Here is a 20,741-nt window from a genome sequence, read left to right on the forward strand (position 1 = left end):
TAAATAAGCTTAGAAAGAAGCCTCTTGAGTCTTGAAGGATGAAGTTTCTTCTTTGCGTTTGGATCACGTTTCAGCCCAATTATTCAGCCATAGGTTCCCTGCACACTAAACATTCTAAAGCCCCGTTTGGATAGTTGATTGCGTTTAACGTTTGGTGTTTTTGTTTTTGTTTTCTGTTTTTTTTTTTTCCCCCCTTGATCAGCGCCTCTTGCACTGTTCATTTCATGGGACATGAACAGTGAAAGTATGCAAATAAATAGTAACCCACGCATGAACAGTAATTTTTAAATTATTTTTTTTTTATTGTTTTTAGTTTTTAGTTTTCAGTAAAATAAGCAGTATCCAAACGTATACTAAAAGAAAAGAGAATTTGAATTATTTGTAAAATGTAGTTTTAAATTTTCCTCAATATTCTTGGCAACCTAAGGATCACTTAATTGGTGAGAGCTGATGCTTGCTTTCATTTTTAGTGATACGGAGAACTTGTTATCAAAAGCAGCCTGCAGGCAAAGCAATGTCACTTTCCATAAGATGTGAACAAGGCACCCAGGACAACAGTTTGGATGTATGGCTAGGCTGATTTGCAATGATTGGCTTTGCAGTGGCTATTACTGTTGAGATAACAACAGGCAAGGGACTTTTGGAGGTATGTCACATGCTATGGGTTTTTAGATCCAAGCAAAAGCTATCTTTTAGTTTCAAGCATAGTTTTTTGTTTCTGCACTGGTTGCTGGATACAACTTGCAGTTTTTTGCAAACCACAAATAACAAAAAAAAAAAAAAAGGCATTATATTCATCAGGAAATTAAAACAAGTAAAATGTTCTATGACTATCTTTAATGATATCTGTGTATTATACGTTAAAAAAGGTTATTCTATTTGTGTCGCTTATTTCATAAACTCATACAATTTAATGTTGCTTTAACGTGTCAATAATTAATGCGAGACACTAATGATGATCTTTAGCTCTATTAGAAGCATCATTTGTAAATTACTTGTTCAAATTTAAAGCTAGAGAAAATTATCTTGGTTTAATCAATTGAGTGAGGCCTCCTTAATCAAACAAACCTACCACCCCGGCCCTCTTCCCCTCCCCATTCTATATTTATAAACACTCACAAACACCTCATCCCTCAAAAAGGAAGATATGTATGACATCACTGAAGGAAATCATCTCATTAATGAGGATTGCCTTGGACATTAGATGATGTCTGAGCCAACTGTCCAATAGTACAGTTTTCTACAGTCTTTGGAACCTTCAAGCCCGGGGCTTTGGTGTGGAGATCCTGGAGAATCTTGGCTATTGATGTGTTTTAATACCTGTTGAAACATAAGATACCTTTTGGGTGATTAGTAGTTTATTGTTTCCTGTTGAGCTCTTGATGCCTTTTCTAATGTTGGAAAGTCAAAGGTTGATGTGCACCAGGGGAATGCCACACACGCACATACACATTTATATTCTTGCCAAAAAGGGAATGGTATTTCTAATCCGTCATAAGGTTCAAAAATGCGAGCAATTATAAATTCCCTTGTCATTTTTGGTTTCCTTTTAGCTTGGAAGTTGGGACATGTCAAATCATTTTCGTGGAAGTCAAGTTTATTGGTTTTGATAGTCTTTTCTTGTTGACATGGAAACGCTCTACTCTGCTCTCTCTGCACACACACACAAACAAAAGCGCACACAACCAAATATTGCAAGAGCAACATTGCACTCACAAACAATTATTAAAAAATGTTTGGTCATTTTAATTTTTGTAGAATTTTGGGCTCACAAGTCCCCTGCCTACAGTAGCCTTGGCGGTTACAGCATTGGTGGGCGTTTTAACAGCAGTTTTTATCTTCCAGTCTGCTTCAAAAGATTGATCACGTTTTAGGTCACTTCATGTTTGTGAAGTTTGTAATTCTGAAAAATCTACTAGATTACTTTTTGTCCATTTGTTTGTAATTTTGTACCAATGCCAACATTAGCATCAAGATACCAAGAGCCCTTGTAACTCAATTCCATTACCTGATTCTCCCATAAAGGAAAACATTGGTTCAAATCCCCCTCCCCCACTTGTTGTAACCAAAAAATATTGACATTAAGATTTGAGAATGTACCAGATATGGAAACTTCAATATATGTAAAGGCTTTTCTCTGTGGTGTTACTTTCACTTATTCTTCAGTGCTACACTGAAGCTTTTCCTTATCCTAATGCTATTTGTAAAAAATATTCTCAAAAAATAATGCAGTCGTGATTTTTTTTTTTTCAAATATAATACTGTTGATGTTATAAAAGCCTAGTTTGCGTTTATTATTTTCTTAAGGTTTGAGTGACAACTACAAATATACTATGTTAGGTTTGAAAGGAGGGATGCATTTTTCCTTGGCCATAGGATTGAAGGGTGTTGAGTTTGTTGACACTTGAAAGTTGACATATAGTTTGCATTTAGAAAATGTAAGTGAAAGTGCATCAGCTATTAGTATCTTGGAGTGGGATGGAAATGGAATTGTGTTTGTGGGTTATGGCGCAAAAGGGTATCCCCATATCACTAAAAAGCAGTTGTCGAGGCGACTTGAGCATTTTAAGGCGAGAGATTGTCCCTACATGTCATCTCTGAAAGAAGCTGCAAGGAAAACACTACAAAAATAATTTATCGAGCTGAACTTTATGTTTTAAGAGCGACCTGTGTCTCTTTAACAGCTTTCCAAATTAATAGTTTTCTTGCTTTTTCACAAGTTGATTTTTGACAATTTTTGTATGTCAGTGGTAATTTAGGTAATTCTAGGTTGTAACAGTGTAGAGGGATGGACATCTCCATTAGAAACACCAATTAAATTAAAAAGCTCTTGATGCCTTCATAATTGTATATATTTTGAAATATATTGTTACGGAATCCATATGCTTGGCAGAACATAGCCGTTTTAATCCCGACTCATTTAAATTTTGAGATGTACATGATATCAAATTGACCAAATGTGATTTATCTACTTTATCAACACCTTATTGGAAAGCATATAAACATAATATTCAAACGTTTGCCTTAACTGAAAGCATCACAATGATACTTGAATTTAGTATATTTCAACAAAATAAAATAAAATATGGCACTATCTTAAGAAATATTTTTCCAAATAGTAGTATTATTTTGAGGACAATAAATGCGTGAGAGTTTATTTAGCTCAATGATGATACTGGGAATATTTGCTTCTACGCTTTTGGACGGGCTTGCATGAAAAACAAAATGCTTATGATAAACAGTGTGAAGAAAAAGATTGTATTATTAAGAGTTATGATTATTTGAAATTGATTGGATTCCAGGAAAGAACAATAACCTGGACCATCTGGAATCAATTAGCTCTTATTGGGGCATCATTCTAAGTGCTCATTGAGAAGGATCTATTGTTTCAGCTTTGTTAGGCACAAAGACGTGTGTGTAGGCTTTATAAAAGTCAAATACACATTACACACTACTGTTTAACTTCAAAAGCAACCAAAAGAATTTTGGCTATCTAGTACACCAACATTTTTTGTGAGGGTTCCCATATGATGGCAAGTACTAATGAAGTTGAACAATACAATATTCGTATATAATTTGAGCCTCTCCTCTAAAATCAGAATTTATTCTCCTTTCCCTTTCCACCCAACAATGTCCCATTTGGTGCTTGCTTTAAATACAAGAGATATCCTTTTTCCTATGTTTCTCCTTAAGTTTGTCTCTTACATAAGTTCTCATATTGATGAAACAATCCATTTTCTTTCTCTTCCAATATTTCTCTGTTGCTGAGGTTTTGTTTGAAAATTTTAATACTAGTTGATCTTTTTTTGCTGGTAAAGTGGCATGGGTGCAGTCATATCTAGACTAGCAAAGAGGTTTCTTACAAAATGTGAGATGAGGATTTTGATGGTGGGTCTTGATGCTTCTGGGAAGACCACCATCTTGTACAAGCTCAAACTGGGAGAGGTTGTTACATCCATACCGACAATTGGTAACTACTACATTAGAAACTCTTACAATTTAAATAAGATGATTATGTTTAATGCTTAATGTCACTATGGAACTACCTCCTTTTCTGTTGCTTAAGCACAAGATATTTCAAAGTTTAGGTAGAATTTATTTCTTTTTATAGTTTTTTCATTGAATATATGTGATGGTTTTATAGATTGAGCTAGAAACTTTTCCAGATCTTTTATATGTGATATTTCCTTGTTGTTTGATTTATTGTTTCATACATAATGATATATTGCCTTCATTTTTAATGGAACAGGTTTTAATGTGGAGACTGTAGAGTACAAGAATATTAGCTTCACTGTCTGGGATGTAGGAGGACAAGATAAGGTACCAACTTGATATTATTCTATGGCATAACTCTTTTGTTAGTGATTTGCACATAAATTTCTGCCTCCTCTCTTCTGGCCTCAAAAATGAAAAATGGATTTCTGTATGATGAGAAAGTGAAAATAACAAATATTTATCCATGATAAAATCAAGTGGTTGCAGTAACTCAACTGAGTTATGTAAGGGTTCAGTTTGATTATGAAGAAAGATGAATTAGTTAATCTAGCTCATCTTTCAACAAAGATCAAAGTATCCCCATTAACCTAATCATAAGTACCTTATAATTTTCCAAGGTTATTTCTCTCAAATATTTCATACATTGATGAGACACATTTCATAGAATAATCTCATGTACCTTCCATTGTCTCTAATATTGCTATATAATTTGTAATTTCCATTTCAATTTTGAACCATGGAAATTTTTGTTTTTGTTTTTACTTACAACAGGGATTCGAACTCTGGCTCTACCTATGGTTATAATATAGTGAAAGACATTTTATTTTCTTTAAAGTAGAAAAGAAAGGTTGAAGTGTACCCATTTGTAATTAATAAAAGAATTCATCTTTATTCTTGAAAAATATTAAAATAATAATGGTTTTGTCATTATGTTCTATGAAATTTAATAATGTTGCATATGCTTTGAATTTCATTATTAAACAGATTTAACCTTTATGGAGACATTGTGAGCGTTTGGATTCAACTGAATCCTGCGTCCTGCGTCTGCGTTTCACGTTTTCTCTTTTTTTTTTTTTCCTTCTTGTGTGTGAATAGTAACATCACATGGGTTCACTGTGTAGGGGACAAAAAATACTATTTACGCAATGTTCATCACTGTTCACCGCACTATTCACGTACTAAAAAATATTAAAAATTGGTCCCACGGTACTATTCACACATTTAAAAATTATTTTGCTACAGTGTTTTTAGTTTTCAGTTTTCAGTTTCGGCAACAATAAGTTCATTCCAAACGGACCCATTACTTTCAAAATACTCAAGGACTAATCTTTGTCGTGGACAGCAATGATAGAGAAAGAGTTGCAAAAGCTGGGAATGAGCTACATCGTATTCTTGTTGAGGTTAGTAAGGACAACGTGTTAGAACTTAGGAACTTGGAATTAGATTTTACCTTCTTAACTTAGAATTTCATTGTTAAACAGATTCCAAATCAATGTTTCAGTATTGAAAATCTCCATTATGATTATATCTTGAATTTCTTTTAGTGCAATTAATCCTATGCTTAGAGAATTCTTCATCCCAATATAGAAAGAACAAAAAAAATCTGTGCTTATAATAGAAGTATTGCATTGATGAGTAACTATAATCATATAAATAAAGATTCACTTTTTATCATTTTTTTTTTTTGTGTGCAGTTTGAGCTACGCAATGCCGTGCTTCTTGTCTTTGCCAATAAGCATGACCTTCCAAATTCTATGAGTGCTTCTGAGGTTGCTGATAAACTTGGCCTATACTCACTCAATCAACGTCCCTAGTAAGCATTTGCTTTCCCTATACCCCATCAAAAAGAAAAAGAATATCTTATTAGTCATGTTCTTCCCGTTTATTTGGTACAACAACACATGTCCATAATGCTCTAGATTCAAATCCAAAATCTAACCATTGGATTGGAAGAATATTTTAAATACTCTTTAATTAATTTTTTTTGAGAAAAATTTAATTAAAATTTTTAAATTAGTAAATTTTATTTATAAAATAAGATAATTTTGGAAGATTGAGAGCAAGTTAGTATACAACATTTTAAATATTAATTAAAAAAAATTTTGGTTAATGAGATTTCAAGTGAAAAATGTTTTTTCCCTGGGGTGGTTTTGCCAAATAAAATACACAATTTTTTTTTTTTAAATATTGAGGTTATATTTTCGTTCAAAAAAATCCACCTACACAATATTGAGGTTATATTTCCCTGACTTTTGAAACTTCCTATTTGAGATGGAATAAAATTGCAACATATGTAAAAATTTTCTTTACCGCCATCCCCTCCCTCCTACCCCCACTCCTCTCAAAATTTACAATTTGGCAGCAAAAAATTTAAAATTCATATCATCAAAAAAAAAATATTTAATTTATACTTTAAAATTTTATAATTGACCCTTATAAATTTGTTGAAAAAAAAATCAAAAAATAAAATACAGTTGGTGCAACAATGGGAACAAACCCATCTTCTCAAAAAAAAAGAAAAAAGAAAAAGGTTTAAAAAACCCAAAAATATAGGAAATTCCTTTTAGGTAAACATGTCCCTAATTACAAAACAAAACAAAAAAAGCCCAAATCTGTCTTCCTCAACAAATCCCTAATTCCCAGTACAAAAACCAAAAAACATAAACATTAAAAAAAAAAAAAAACGCAATTTTGTCTTATTACTCTCTTGCGCCGTCAGTATGTTTGCTTGTCTCTACACCATAGTTCTCCATACTTGCCAGAATCCAATCATCTTGCTAAGCCACTGGTATCACTCACTCTATCTCACTCTCTTTTTCTGCACTTTAGTTTTTTGTACAGTTTTATGTTATACTGCGTGTTCTGGGTAAATGAATCAATTGAATAGATATATAGTGATAGTGGAAGGGTGGGTGATGAGCCAATGAATGAATGGCTGAAAATTTTTTTGATTAAAAAAATATATTTGAATGAATGGTTAGTGTTTGTAGTGGATATATAATAATATAATATTGGTTAATGTACCGTTGACTATTCCTTTGTCTGTAAAACTGCAAGAGACTAGAATCTTGTTGAGCACTTTTTAATAATATATATATTTGTTTTGTTGAAACTGTGACCCTATAATAATAGTATTATAATAATAGTATTTGTCTTGTAGATATATAATAATATAAGTGTACCATAAAAGTAACCTTAGCAATTCTTTTTTTTTTTTTTTTCTAAACTTTAGCAATTTGTTGAAGCTGTGCATGTTATTTGTATATAATTATTTAATTAAATTAGTGGATCTCTAAAATTTGATTAAGCTTTTCATGTTAATTAGTTTTAATTAAATTAGCAATTTGTTAATTAATTTTATATTGATATTTCTAATATGTGGTCCTTGGTTTTAATTATGCTTTTGTTGACTGGGTGTGTTTGGATACCACTTATTTTGTTGAAAACTAAAAACTGAAATCAATAAAAAAATATTTTCCGATTACTGTTAGAAAGTATAATCAACATTAATATTTTTTGCTATTTTCTTGAGGTTGTTGAAATAAGTTGTAAAGTTTCTCATTATAGATTTCAATTATTTGGATCGCTAAATTTAGATTAAAAAAATGTTATTTAAATTAGTATATCTTTACCTATCCATGCAAAGTACATAATTTGTAGTGTTTGTTATGAAAATGTTATTAATGTGATTATTGGTGGCAAATTTATTCTTTGAAGTTCTCATTCACAAGAGAACTACAAGGTTCTTGTTAGTAAGGATCCTGTATTCTTTGATGTTGATAATACCATTGTTATTCATTGTGGGGATTGTTGTTGATGTTGTTAAATTAATACGTTTCAATATCTTTATTATGTATTTTAATATAATTTGCATAGTAATAATTTTTTTGTATACTTATTTAGTTTAATCAAAATATTACAGACCAATGCTGGAGAAGGAAATCAAAATGTGGACGAAAACACAGAAGATGATTCTGAGGAGGAAGATGACTCTGATGGCTTTCAGAAGGAGAAAACTGACTCAGATGATGATTGATCTTCCAATATTTATGTTTTCAAGTTTGGTGAAGGATATTTTAGCTTTCACGTAGACGTTTTAATTAATATTTTTTATTCTATTTTATAGTCGTTTTAATATATTTTTTTTATTGCATTATGCACTTTCTAGATTTGGACAATTATGGATTTGTGCTTGTTATTTGAATTGAAAAACTTTTGGGAGATTTATGTTTCCTCACAATTAAAATATTAGAAATGATCTCTCTTTTATTATTGACAAAGTTATTTTGTTGCAAATAATGTATTACTGACGTGGTGAATAGGTTTCAATAATGGTCAAAATTCATTGAAAAAGGTAAATGGTCACATTGATGATGTATTGTTGACGAAAAACCAATTATTTTACAATGGCTTTTAGTCGTTGAAAAACTACATTAACGACGACTATAGTTCATCACAAAAGTTATTTTCGATGACAAACCAAGTACTTATGACAGCTTTTATTCGTCAAAACAAGGGCATTAACAATGGCCTTAGTTCGTCATAGAAAGTATTTGGTCGTTTGACTTCCTCGTATGAAGTTACATTGTCGACGACAAACCAAGTAATTACGACGGCTTTTATTTGTCAAAAAAAGGTATTAACAACGGCCTTAGTTCGTCGTAGAAAGTATTTGGTCGTTTGACTTCCTCGTATGAAGTTACATTGTCGATGACAAACCAAGTAATTACGATGGCTTTTATTCGTCAAAAAACGGTATTAACAACAGCCTTAGTTCGTCGTAGAAAGTATTTGGTCATATGACTTCCTCATATAAAGTTGTATTGTCGATGACAAATGAAATTACTACGACGGCATTTTGTCTTTGAAACTATGCATTAACGACAGCTGAAGGTCGTCACAAAAGGTATCTAGTCGTCCAACTTCCTCGTATGAAGTTGAATCTACGACAGCAATTATCAAGTACTTACGACGGAGTTGTGCTGTCGAAAATGAGTGTTAGCAACGGTTTCGTCGGTAATATAGTATTACCGACAAGGCTTTTTTCGACGGCCGTCGACGGCCTTTTACCGTCAGCAATACTAATTTGCGACGGCTTTTTGTGTTGTTGCGACGAACTCTGGCCATCGCTAATAGCAATCTTTTTTGTAGTGTAATGTTATTAGATCCATTGAAGTCTTAAAGGACGTCAAGAGGGATAAGGGGGTGGCATTGTTGTGCAGTCCCTGTCAGATTTCATATTATTGAAGAAAAAATATTGCATCACACACACACACACACAATGAATGCACAAATGCAAGCATGTACTTGCTTAAACAAACGGCTATTAATTTTTTTTATTTTTAAAAACCACCAATTGGAAGCTCCATTAACATCAAGGTAACTTCAACTGTCTTGAACTGGAAAGTCCAAATTTCATTATTGTGCAAAATTGACTTGTACCAAATGCAATGCTGATATGTGGAAAATATATACCGTACTGCATCTATTTGCCATTTTTTTTTTAAAATATTGAGGTTATATTTTCGTTCAAAAAAATCCACCTACACAATATTGAGGTTATATTTCCCTGACTTTTGAAACTTCCTATTTGAGATGGATAAAATTGCAACATATGTAAAAATTTTATTTACCGCCATCCCTCCCTCCTACCCCCACTCCTCTCAAAATTTACAATTTGGCAGCAAAAAATTTAAAATTCATATCATCAAAAAAAAAATTTTAATTTATACTTTAAAATTTTATAATGTGACCCTATAAATTTGTTGAAAAAAAAATCAAAAAATAAAATACAGTTGGTGCAACAATGGGAACAAACACATCTTCTCAAAAAAAAAGAAAAAGAAAAAGGTTTAAAAAACCCAAAAATATAGGAAATTCCTTTTAGGTAAACATGTCCCTAATTACAAAACAAAACAAAAAAAGCCCAAATCTGTCTTCCTCAACAAATCCCTAATTCCCAGTACAAAAACCAAAAAACATAAACATTAAAAAAAAAAAAAAACGCAATTTTGTCTTATTACTCTCTTGCGCCGTCAGTATGTTTGCTTGTCTCTACACCATAGTTCTCCATACTTGCCAGAATCCAATCATCTTGCTAAGCCACTGGTATCACTCACTCTATCTCACTCTCTTTTTCTGCACTTTAGTTTTTTGTACAGTTTTATGTTATACTGCGTGTTCTGGGTAAATGAATCAATTGAATAGATATATAGTGATAGTGGAAGGGTGGGTGATGAGCCAATGAATGAATGGCTGAAAATTTTTTTGATTAAAAAAATATATTTGAATGAATGGTTAGTGTTTGTAGTGGATATATAATAATATAATATTGGTTAATGTACCGTTGACTATTCCTTTGTCTGTAAAACTGCAAGAGACTAGAATCTTGTTGAGCACTTTTTAATAATATATATATTTGTTTTGTTGAAACTGTGACCCTATAATAATAGTATTATAATAATAGTATTTGTCTTGTAGATATATAATAATATAAGTGTACCATAAAAGTAACCTTAGCAATTCTTTTTTTTTTTTTTTCTAAACTTTAGCAATTTGTTGAAGCTGTGCATGTTATTTGTATATAATTATTTAATTAAATTAGTGGATCTCTAAAATTTGATTAAGCTTTTCATGTTAATTAGTTTTAATTAAATTAGCAATTTGTTAATTAATTTTATATTGATATTTCTAATATGTGGTCCTTGGTTTTAATTATGCTTTTGTTGACTGGGTGTGTTTGGATACCACTTATTTTGTTGAAAACTAAAAACTGAAATCAATAAAAAAATATTTTCCGATTACTGTTAGAAAGTATAATCAACATTAATATTTTTTGCTATTTTCTTGAGGTTGTTGAAATAAGTTGTAAAGTTTCTCATTATAGATTTCAATTATTTGGATCGCTAAATTTAGATTAAAAAAATGTTATTTAAATTAGTATATCTTTACCTATCCATGCAAAGTACATAATTTGTAGTGTTTGTTATGAAAATGTTATTAATGTGATTATTGGTGGCAAATTTATTCTTTGAAGTTCTCATTCACAAGAGAACTACAAGGTTCTTGTTAGTAAGGATCCTGTATTCTTTGATGTTGATAATACCATTGTTATTCATTGTGGGGATTGTTGTTGATGTTGTTAAATTAATACGTTTCAATATCTTTATTATGTATTTTAAATATAATTTGCATAGTAATAATTTTTTTGTATACTTATTTAGTTTAATCAAAATATTACAGACCAATGCTGGAGAAGGAAATCAAAATGTGGACGAAAACACAGAAGATGATTCTGAGGAGGAAGATGACTCTGATGGCTTTCAGAAGGAGAAAACTGACTCAGATGATGATTGATCTTCCAATATTTATGTTTTCAAGTTTGGTGAAGGATATTTTAGCTTTCACGTAGACGTTTTAATTAATATTTTTTATTCTATTTTATAGTCGTTTTAATATATTTTTTTTATTGCATTATGCACTTTCTAGATTTGGACAATTATGGATTTGTGCTTGTTATTTGAATTGAAAAACTTTTGGGAGATTTATGTTTCCTCACAATTAAAATATTAGAAATGATCTCTCTTTTATTATTGACAAAGTTATTTTGTTGCAAATAATGTATTACTGACGTGGTGAATAGGTTTCAATAATGGTCAAAATTCATTGAAAAAGGTAAATGGTCACATTGATGATGTATTGTTGACGAAAAACCAATTATTTTACAATGGCTTTTAGTCGTTGAAAAACTACATTAACGACGACTATAGTTCATCACAAAAGTTATTTTCGACGACAAACCAAGTACTTATGACAGCTTTTATTCGTCAAAACAAGGGCATTAACAATGGCCTTAGTTCGTCATAGAAAGTATTTGGTCGTTTGACTTCCTCGTATGAAGTTACATTGTCGACGACAAACCAAGTAATTACGACGGCTTTTATTTGTCAAAAAAAGGTATTAACAACGGCCTTAGTTCGTCGTAGAAAGTATTTGGTCGTTTGACTTCCTCGTATGAAGTTACATTGTCGATGACAAACCAAGTAATTACGACGGCTTTTATTCGTCAAAAAACGATATTAAAAACAGCCTTAGTTCATCGTAGAAAGTATTTGGTCATATGACTTCCTCATATAAAGTTGTATTGTCGATGATAAATGAAATTACTACGATGGCATTTTGTCTTCGAAACTATGCATTAATGACGGCCGAAGGTCGTCACAAAAGGTATCTGGTCGTCCAACTTCCTCATATGAAGTTGAATCTACGACGGCAATTATCAAGTACTTACAACGGAGTTGTGCTGTCGAAAATGAGTGTTAGCAACGGTTTCGTCGGTAATATAGTATTACCGACAAGGCTTTTTCCGACAGCCGTCGACGGCCTTTTACCGTCGGCAATACTAATTTGCGACGGCTTTTTGTGTTGTTGCGACGAACTCTGGCCATCGCTAATAGCAATCTTTTTTGTAATGTGTTTGGCTTATTTATCAGTCATGTTTTCATTCAATGATCTGTACTATTTTATTTGTTTCTTCCCTTTGGCTCTCCTTTTTGTAGTGTACATTGTCACTCTACAAGGCAAACCCTTTAGTTGACAGAAATACAAACAGAAGAAGAAACCACTCTTGATATGGTTTTCTCTGGAAAAAAATTATCTAAATATAAATTATGTTTTTTTTATCACTTTTTTGCATAACTGCTAACATGGTTTATTGTGATTTATGCATATGATCTAAATTAAAAGTCTTATTATCTCAAATCAGTGTGCATTTGGTTTAGCCTACAGTTTTTTAAAATCCCGTTGTTCCTATGTTCAAAGGTACTTTTTATCCACATTCAAGATATAAGCAAATCAACTAATAAGACAATCCAAACACACAAATGGGATTGCCCAAAATACATGTAGTTTGAATCGCGGTATTGTCAGGGGGGCGTAGCTACGTGTAAGGGTGGGGGGCCATGGCCCCCCAAAATTTTGAAATTTTNATGGCCCCCCCAAAATTTTGAAATTTTTTTAAATATATATATATATATATATATATAATTATTTTAATTTTTTCAAAATTTAGTCTACAAAAATAAGAGTTGGCCCCCCTAAATATTTGATTTAGTCCAATGATGCTCTTAAAAAAAAAAATTGGTCTAATAATTATAGAGACATAACATTATTTTTCACAATTCTATTTTTTTATTGTAAAATATGCTCTTATATCTGTTAAATATTTGATAAAGTTTGGCACTAAACATATTTGAATCTATATCTTTTTCAACCAGTTATGTGGCAATTAACAAGTCATTGACTCATTAAAAAAATAATGTCACTAAAACTATACATGAAATGTCTTTTTATTTACTACATAATGGGTTAGAGCAATATAGCATCAAATATGTTTGAAGCTTAACTTATTCCTCAAAGTTTTGGATCATTTATGTTTTTAAAAATTTCATTAGTTCAATTGAAAGATTTTTTACTTTAGTATAAAATTTGATAATTTGTATCGAAAATGAAATTTTTTAAGAATTTCACTATATAAAAATAGTAAAAATGAATTTTATTTTATGAAAGATCGCCACCAAACATAATTTTGATTAAAATTACTAAGCTCTTTTTGTTTTTGTTTTTGTTTTTGTTTGGTGTGTGTATATATAACTTATCAAATAAAAAAATGTGTTTATATAATAAAAAAGCGTGTGTATAAGTGTATGTGGGGGTTGTCTTAATAAATATATTAGAGTTGCAACTTGGCCCCTCCAAACAAAAATTCCTAGCTCCGCCCCTGGTATTGGTTGATTGACTTAATTCATTGTGCGGGTACATCCAGAGTGCTTCTGCCACCTCTGGCCAAGGACTATATGAAGGTCTTGATTGGTTATCAAACAACATTTCTAACAAAACTACATGATATGATCTCTTCCCCAATGCCTCTTACAACTAAGACGTGGAAAATTATACCAATTAAGTTTGGCCTCGGTTTAATCAGTAGGACCAAATGTGATAAGTACTAAAAAGAGGAGTTTTTGTGAAAACCCAATCTAATTGGAGCATTAATGGAGAATTCTCCTAAGCAGGCCGGCAAACATGTATTTCAAATTTAAATTTTGATATCTCAAGCAGCAGTGGCACTTGGTAGTGAAACACAACTCTTATATGCAAATATTATATGATAAATTATAACCACTGGTTGGATCATAATCCAATTGAGAATGTTTAGTACAATATATATATATTTTTGCCTGATCGAGATAGTTGCTGTAATCAGTTAGGAATTGATCTATCTTAAGGAGTATTTATTAAGATCAGCTGCATGCACATTATTCCAATGTTAAAAGTTATGAATGAACTGCTAGTGTTGGTGTACAAGAAGATAACATCCATTGCAAACCATTTTCTGGCTTAGGAGGCGTTTCGCTTTAGCTGGTTGTTTCACACTTGAAAAGCAGATGGTTGCGCTCATAAAAAGAACATGCGCATGCAGATTCTTTTTCTTGAAAGGACTGACAAAATATCACTAGTATATCATTGATCATTAATCCAAATACCAATATATAGAATAACAGATGGGAAGAGAACTGAACTTAAAGACATGTATAAAATGAACCTTTCTTCACCTAAAAGGTTACATGGTAAAAGAACTAAATATGTGTGCTTAAATAACTGTAATTCTGCACTCCAAGCAAGTCAGCTTCATTTGTAGCTTGTAGGACTCAAATATAGATTGAGTTAAGTGAATATACAGCTTTTACTTCATCCTTCCAAAAAATGAATAATCACAGAAATCTATAATTGAAAGAAAATCCTTTTTGAGACCAAGTTCTAGAAAATAGAAAAGAAACAAATCCACAGACTTGTTAACCAGGTGAACATATTTCGTAATCAAAATGTAAGCATAGGAATGTTTCAGGATCAGATACGAACAAATATGGATTGTAGAAGCAGATTGATAAAGCTAACTATCAAATGGGGAAAAAATTACATTGATCGGACTAAGAGCATCTCTCGGAAATTGAAACAAAATAAACCCAGATAGGGTTGTTAACCAGGTGAACATATTTCGTATTCAAAATGTAAGTATTGGAATGATTCAGGATCAGATCTGAACAAATATGGCTTATAGAAGTAGATTGACAAAAGTTTAATTCACATAACCATAGATTGAGGTCCATCTGAAGCCTTAGATTTCTTAGCTTTTTTCTTCCTCCCTCCATTTTTATTCTTCTTTTTCTTTGGTTTCTCATCTATAACAGGTTGTGTGCTCTGCAGGTGTTGATGAATGGCAGCCAAAGGATCCAACTGAAAAGCAGGATGATTAAGAACTGTACTCAGCTGTTTTCCTTCCTTCAAGCTGATGAAAATGAACCCGATATTACATTAAGACAGATATCACAATGAAAAAGCTTGCAACAGGAAGTAAATCATGGAATTCATATGCTCACATTAACTTTTTCATAGATTTACAATTTCCCTTCAACTCATCTGTAGGAGGAGTTGGTTGCCGTGGGGTCTTCAAATCAGGAAGGAAATCTGAGAGGGTCGAGAGATCATATACTTTCAATTTCTTCTGTCGGCTTCTAAGTTTCTTCTTCTGGCAGAACATAAATAGATATTTAACATAATAAGGATTATGACTATTACTCAAAAATAAGTATTACAAGTGTTATCAAACATTTGCCACAACATATTCGTTCAAAAGGTTTAAACGAAACAAAAGAAAGGCATCACCTTAGATTCAGATATCAAATAAAGGTATACATTTTTTTTCTTCATATATTGGTAAATAGAGGTATACAATTTTAATACACAATTGTAACAAACAATCTAGTACTTGTGGAACACAATAGAGTCCTAACATCATCATTAAAACAATTGGTCCGTATTGAATAAAAGTTCTTTTTAAGGCTTAGACATTCCTTGTTTGGAGATTAGAATTTAGAACCATGTCCCCATGCAAAGTCCTTAGGATGGACAACAAACTCAAGAAGAATGGAATGAGAAAATACTGAGGTTTACAAGGCTTTGGTAAGATTTATGGACTCCAATGGGTCCTTTTTAATTAAAAAAGAATCATGAGAATTTGGGCAAATTAACAATTTATCATATCTGAAATCCCCAGGTCATAATTTTGCTGCAATACAGTTTTCACTCAAAAAATCTTTGATCCAGGCTCATATTAACTTATCTTTTTGACATTTAAGAGATAAAGGTTCGAGATTCTGTTCAATTGTCCACCTTTCACATTTCTCACTTAATTTTAGCTAGGTTAAAAAGGGAAGGATTGACTGCTCTACGGAAGACCCTACATGAGCCTGACCATAGTAGCACCTATCTACAGAGGAACCAATGCTTTAAGGGCCTAAACAATAAAGGGGCCATAGACAAACCCTCATAAAGGTCAAAGCCTAACCTCAACTCATGGGGTTCGAGTAGCATCATCCAGTGGGTATCCTGCTTGAACCTACATCACTCCCTCAAACTCAAAACGTTGATCCCAATCGAACCACATTCCTTAAACCTTTGTCACTAACCCAAATTAAGTAGTGAATAAACTACTCAATTTTGTATCTTGCATCCTAGAGGTTGATTGAAGGTACTCACCTTTACATGTAAGTAGAACAATCTCGCTCTATCTGTACATGGCATCATGTGTCATTTTTCAATGCTACTCCCTTAACTTGCCATACCCATTATAGAACAGATTTGCACCACACTAGCAACCACAAAATGTATTTGTGGATCCTGCATACCACTTGATTAAAATTTGTCTACATCCTTGCGGTTTTGGAAAAGGTTGCATTTTGCTAAATATTGTATAATTTATTTTACAAGTACCAAAAATTTATGCCAATTCATTTTCTAAATCACTTAAAAAAGTATGGAAACTCCAACACTCTTTTAACTTTTCTGTACAAAATTCCCTTTTGGAGGTAATGTCTCAACTCTAAAAGATTGCCCCAAAATCAATGCTATATTTTCTTGCAAGTGCAAGATTTACTTAAATTAAATCTATCTTGAAATAGATAGGCGAACAACATGTGTAAAGGAGCTGAAATTCAGTCCATCAAAAGGAAGACAAACTTTACAACTTGGCAATGCAAGTCCTGACTGGAACTTTCTTGCTAGTGACAAAAAAAAAAAAAGAAAAAAAAAAAAGAAAGATATAAATCTTAACATACTAACCAATGCAATAACCAAACTGCCAATAAGCAAGTAAACACAGTTCAAACTACCCACCAACAGCACCAAAAATTAACTCTGGCAAGTGTACAACAATAAACTACACGAATGTTAATTTAAGAATCTCACCTAGCCAATAGCCTTCTGGGCACTCAGGGCAGCAACAGTATCTTTAACCTCTGCATATTATTAAAGCACGAATGAAAATCTATAATGATGATTTCTTTTGTCCTTCATAAAAAAAAAATAATAAATAAATAAAAAAAAAAAAAAAAAAACTATGGACAATCAATCCTTATGGGACCAAAAATTATCAAACTATAGAGGATAAAAAAGATTCCACATGACCGAAAGATGTAACAAATGAACACTAAACAGGAACTAACAATGTGGGAAAACATCAAATGTTCTAGAAACACTACTCCATGCTGGTGATGCATATCTAAAAGAGCATTAAAACCCCATAAATTTCCAAATACTGAAATGGGTATTCAGAATTTGCATAAATAATCTAAATGCGTCTGATTCTTTTGTAGGAGCAACTGTAAAAATTGTCATACTTGGACCAATTCATAAAAAAAAAAAAAAAAAAAAAAAAGAAGAAGAAACTTACTTGTATAAAACTGGCGTTTCTTCTCGAATTTAAGGTCTGCTTTAGACGTCGATTCCGGTCTGCATAATTATTCATAAGTAAATCAATTTTTTCTTTTTGGTTCTAATGATGAACCAGGCATGAATTGAATAATAAAAAAAAAATGTTTGCCAATATGATAATGATAGTCTTACCGTGAGCGTGACTTGCCCATCACTGAAGGTTTGGAGCTTCCAGCGAATCAAAAGTCGAAACCCACAGATTAGAGGTTTTGGGTTTGGCTGATAAAACTGAGTGAGTAGGAGAGGAAAGAGAGGCGGAACAAAGAAAACAGAGGACTTGGGTTTTATAGCTACTAGCAGTTGACCCACGAGATGGGAATATATAAGTCATATGCAATGGAGTGTAATATATAAAGGATTTTACTAGTGTGTGGTCTCGGAGCACACATTAATTTTCATTTTTGAAAAAAAAAATTTTGATAATTGAAAAAATAATGATAATTTTTTTAATTCTCGAAAAAATATTTTCAAAAATAAAAAGATTAAGGGTACATATTAACTGGACCATATATAAAAAATAACAAATACTTTATAATTGTTTATTAAAAAAAAAAAAAAGGATTTCTACAATATAGACACTATCTTATCCCATATCATAGATGTGGGAAAAAGCTTGATTGAATTACTCCTAACAAAAAGATAATAAACTTGTTCTCTCAAATAAACAGAAAGTTGCTCATATACGTGGACCAAACTGCCAGAATTTTTTTTCATATTATAGTAATTCTACCTATATATGTCACATGCATGACGGTTTACTTGTATCATTCCTGGGAAGAGAAAACAAAGTTGTAGCAACATATAGGAAAAAAAAAAACCTTTACATTTTTGTTTCTCAGTCGGTTCATCAATAGAGTTTAAAATATTTGGTTTATTTGTTACGTTATTTTCTAAGTTTTGAAGGGTTTTAACTTAATGCCAGCTTCAGCTCGTCAATAAATCTTATGACCAAAAATTTATTCACAAGTCTTGCTTAATAATAAATCTTATGTCATTCTACAATCGAAGTTATAATTTGTTACTGTTCACTTTGATAGGGATATGGATGGAGCAAGAGTGTACCAGTGCTAGAAGATTGGATATAGACCAACCTCAGTTATTTATTTATTTATTTATTTATCTCCCTCTGTTTTTGCTATTTACAATTGATCATATGGTTCTCAAAATTTGAACCCTAAGTGAAGAACAGTCCATTAAAGCCTTCAAGATGAAAAAATGGGGAAGATAAATAAATTGTAAATAGCAAAAACATATCCCTTTATTTATTTATCTCCCTTTGTTTTTGTTATTTTGATTTTGAAGTAGTTTCTCTCAGCCTATGTTTTCTCTCTTATCTCAAAATATGGTTAGGAAATAATTGCCTTTTTGTATTAGATTGGGAATTCATGGTAACAAGATTGACATGCTAGTACAGGCAGTATCAGGAACATACCCATTGTGGTGCATGCAAATTATATGCCTAACTTCTAGATTTATTGTTAATGGTAACTACAAGAATAAAAAACTAGCCATATGCCTTGTCTGCCTCATAATGGCTGATGGCTATTAATTATGCATCATGTTTGTACTATTAAGAAAGTGGCATCTCGGTTGTTTTCTTTCAACTTTGAAGTGAATTTTAGCTATAAGGAGCACAAAAACCTCATGTTTTGTCATTCCTTTTCTATGTTCAGGTGTTATTGGAGCTGAAGCCGTATATTGTACCTGCTGAGAAGTCGGGAGACTTGCTATGCAATTAGTAGCAGGAGGAAGTGGTGTGAAAACTGTTAAAGTGACGTATGCTTTTGCTAGAGCTCCTGATGATCTTGACACCAGGCTTCTTCGTGCCATGATCACCAAGGGTATCATTGAGCCCAGTTCCAGTGTGTTTGTGAATTTGGTTAATGCTGATTTTACTGCTAAGCAGTGAGGTCTGAGGATATCATAGGAGAGAATTGTTCTAGATGGTTCACCTGAGAGCCCACTTGATTTCATCCAAGTCCAGATTGCGAATGTGGAATCCAAATTTGTCTCTGCAATATCAGAGTCCGGGAAGATTAAGGTCGAGGGATGAGTGAAGGATGGGATTCCCCATCTGACAAGGGTAGGATCTTTCGAAGTTGATGTCAGCTTGGAAGGTAGTATTATACTCTGAAGACAGGTCGATCAGCCAGGTATGATTGGAACAGTTGGGAGCATTTTGGGTGAGGAGAATGTGAAAGTCAGCTTTATGAGTGTGGGAAGGATTGCCCCCAGAAAGCAAGCTGTAATGGCAATTGGTGTGGATGACCAACCAAGCAAGGAAGCTTTGAAGAAGATTGGTGAAGATTTGGCCATTGAAGAGTTTGTTTTTCTCAAGTTGTAGTGTGGATCATAATTACTACATCTTTCTTTTTCCTTTTTGGATAGTTGGTATTAGTCATAACCACATCCTAGCGTCAATTTTGATAGTTTCTATGAGTGTTGTTGTAGCTTGATGGAAAGGAAGAACAATAAATTAGCTTTGCGATGAAAAGTTTGTACTGCATTGAGTTGCCATGTTCCCAAATTCAATTTTCTATTTTAATCTGCCCAGTTGTAATTGTATTACTTAATGGATGCAGGTTTGGTTCTGTCTTGGTGTAGTGTTGCAGTCGTTTTCTATGAAAATTTTACATTTGTTGCAGCCATTTTCCAAGAAAATTTTACATTTGTTTTCGCATTGAGAGATTTAAGTATTCAACCATGATGACTGATTGATGAGTTTTTTCTTTTTAATAGGCGAGGCCCAACATGTGAGATTTTAAATAAGAGGTAGAGTGGAGGAAATAAGGATCAAACTTAAGATCTCATGTTCTGTTACCATGTTAAATTATCAATTGTTTCAAAAGCTTAAACTATTGAAATATGATAAATTTAATCATTTGAAATGCAAGCTAACTATATTTAATTTTCTCTAC

At 32.2% G+C, this 20,741-nt stretch overlaps 2 long non-coding RNA genes, 1 other non-coding gene and 2 pseudogenes across 3 annotated transcripts; 4 read left to right on the forward strand and 1 right to left on the reverse strand.

Annotated features, from left to right (window-relative positions):
- The first annotated feature begins 356 nt into the window (after positions 1 to 356).
- Positions 357 to 2,154, forward strand: LOC112035953 (uncharacterized). Its single transcript, XR_010626016.1, has 2 exons — positions 357 to 646; positions 1,759 to 2,154. It is a non-coding gene; the product is annotated as an uncharacterized LOC112035953 (transcript).
- A 1,505-nt stretch (positions 2,155 to 3,659) lies between these two features.
- LOC112035952 (ADP-ribosylation factor 2-like) lies at positions 3,660 to 20,329 on the forward strand (annotated as a pseudogene).
- LOC136064395 (uncharacterized) lies at positions 7,640 to 8,221 on the forward strand. Its single transcript, XR_010626018.1, has 2 exons — positions 7,640 to 7,748; positions 7,919 to 8,221. It is a non-coding gene; the product is annotated as an uncharacterized LOC136064395 (long non-coding RNA).
- LOC136064396 (uncharacterized) lies at positions 10,959 to 11,541 on the forward strand. The gene is made up of 2 exons (XR_010626019.1): positions 10,959 to 11,067; positions 11,239 to 11,541. It is a non-coding gene; the product is annotated as an uncharacterized LOC136064396 (long non-coding RNA).
- On the reverse strand, positions 14,923 to 18,106 carry LOC112035950 (uncharacterized; annotated as a pseudogene).
- Positions 20,330 to 20,741: the final 412 nt, after the last annotated feature.

The sequence above is a fragment of the Quercus suber genome, unplaced genomic scaffold (assembly GCF_002906115.3).
Source record: "Quercus suber isolate HL8 unplaced genomic scaffold, Cork oak 2.0 scaffold_679, whole genome shotgun sequence".
Classification (NCBI taxonomy): domain Eukaryota; kingdom Viridiplantae; phylum Streptophyta; class Magnoliopsida; order Fagales; family Fagaceae; genus Quercus; species Quercus suber.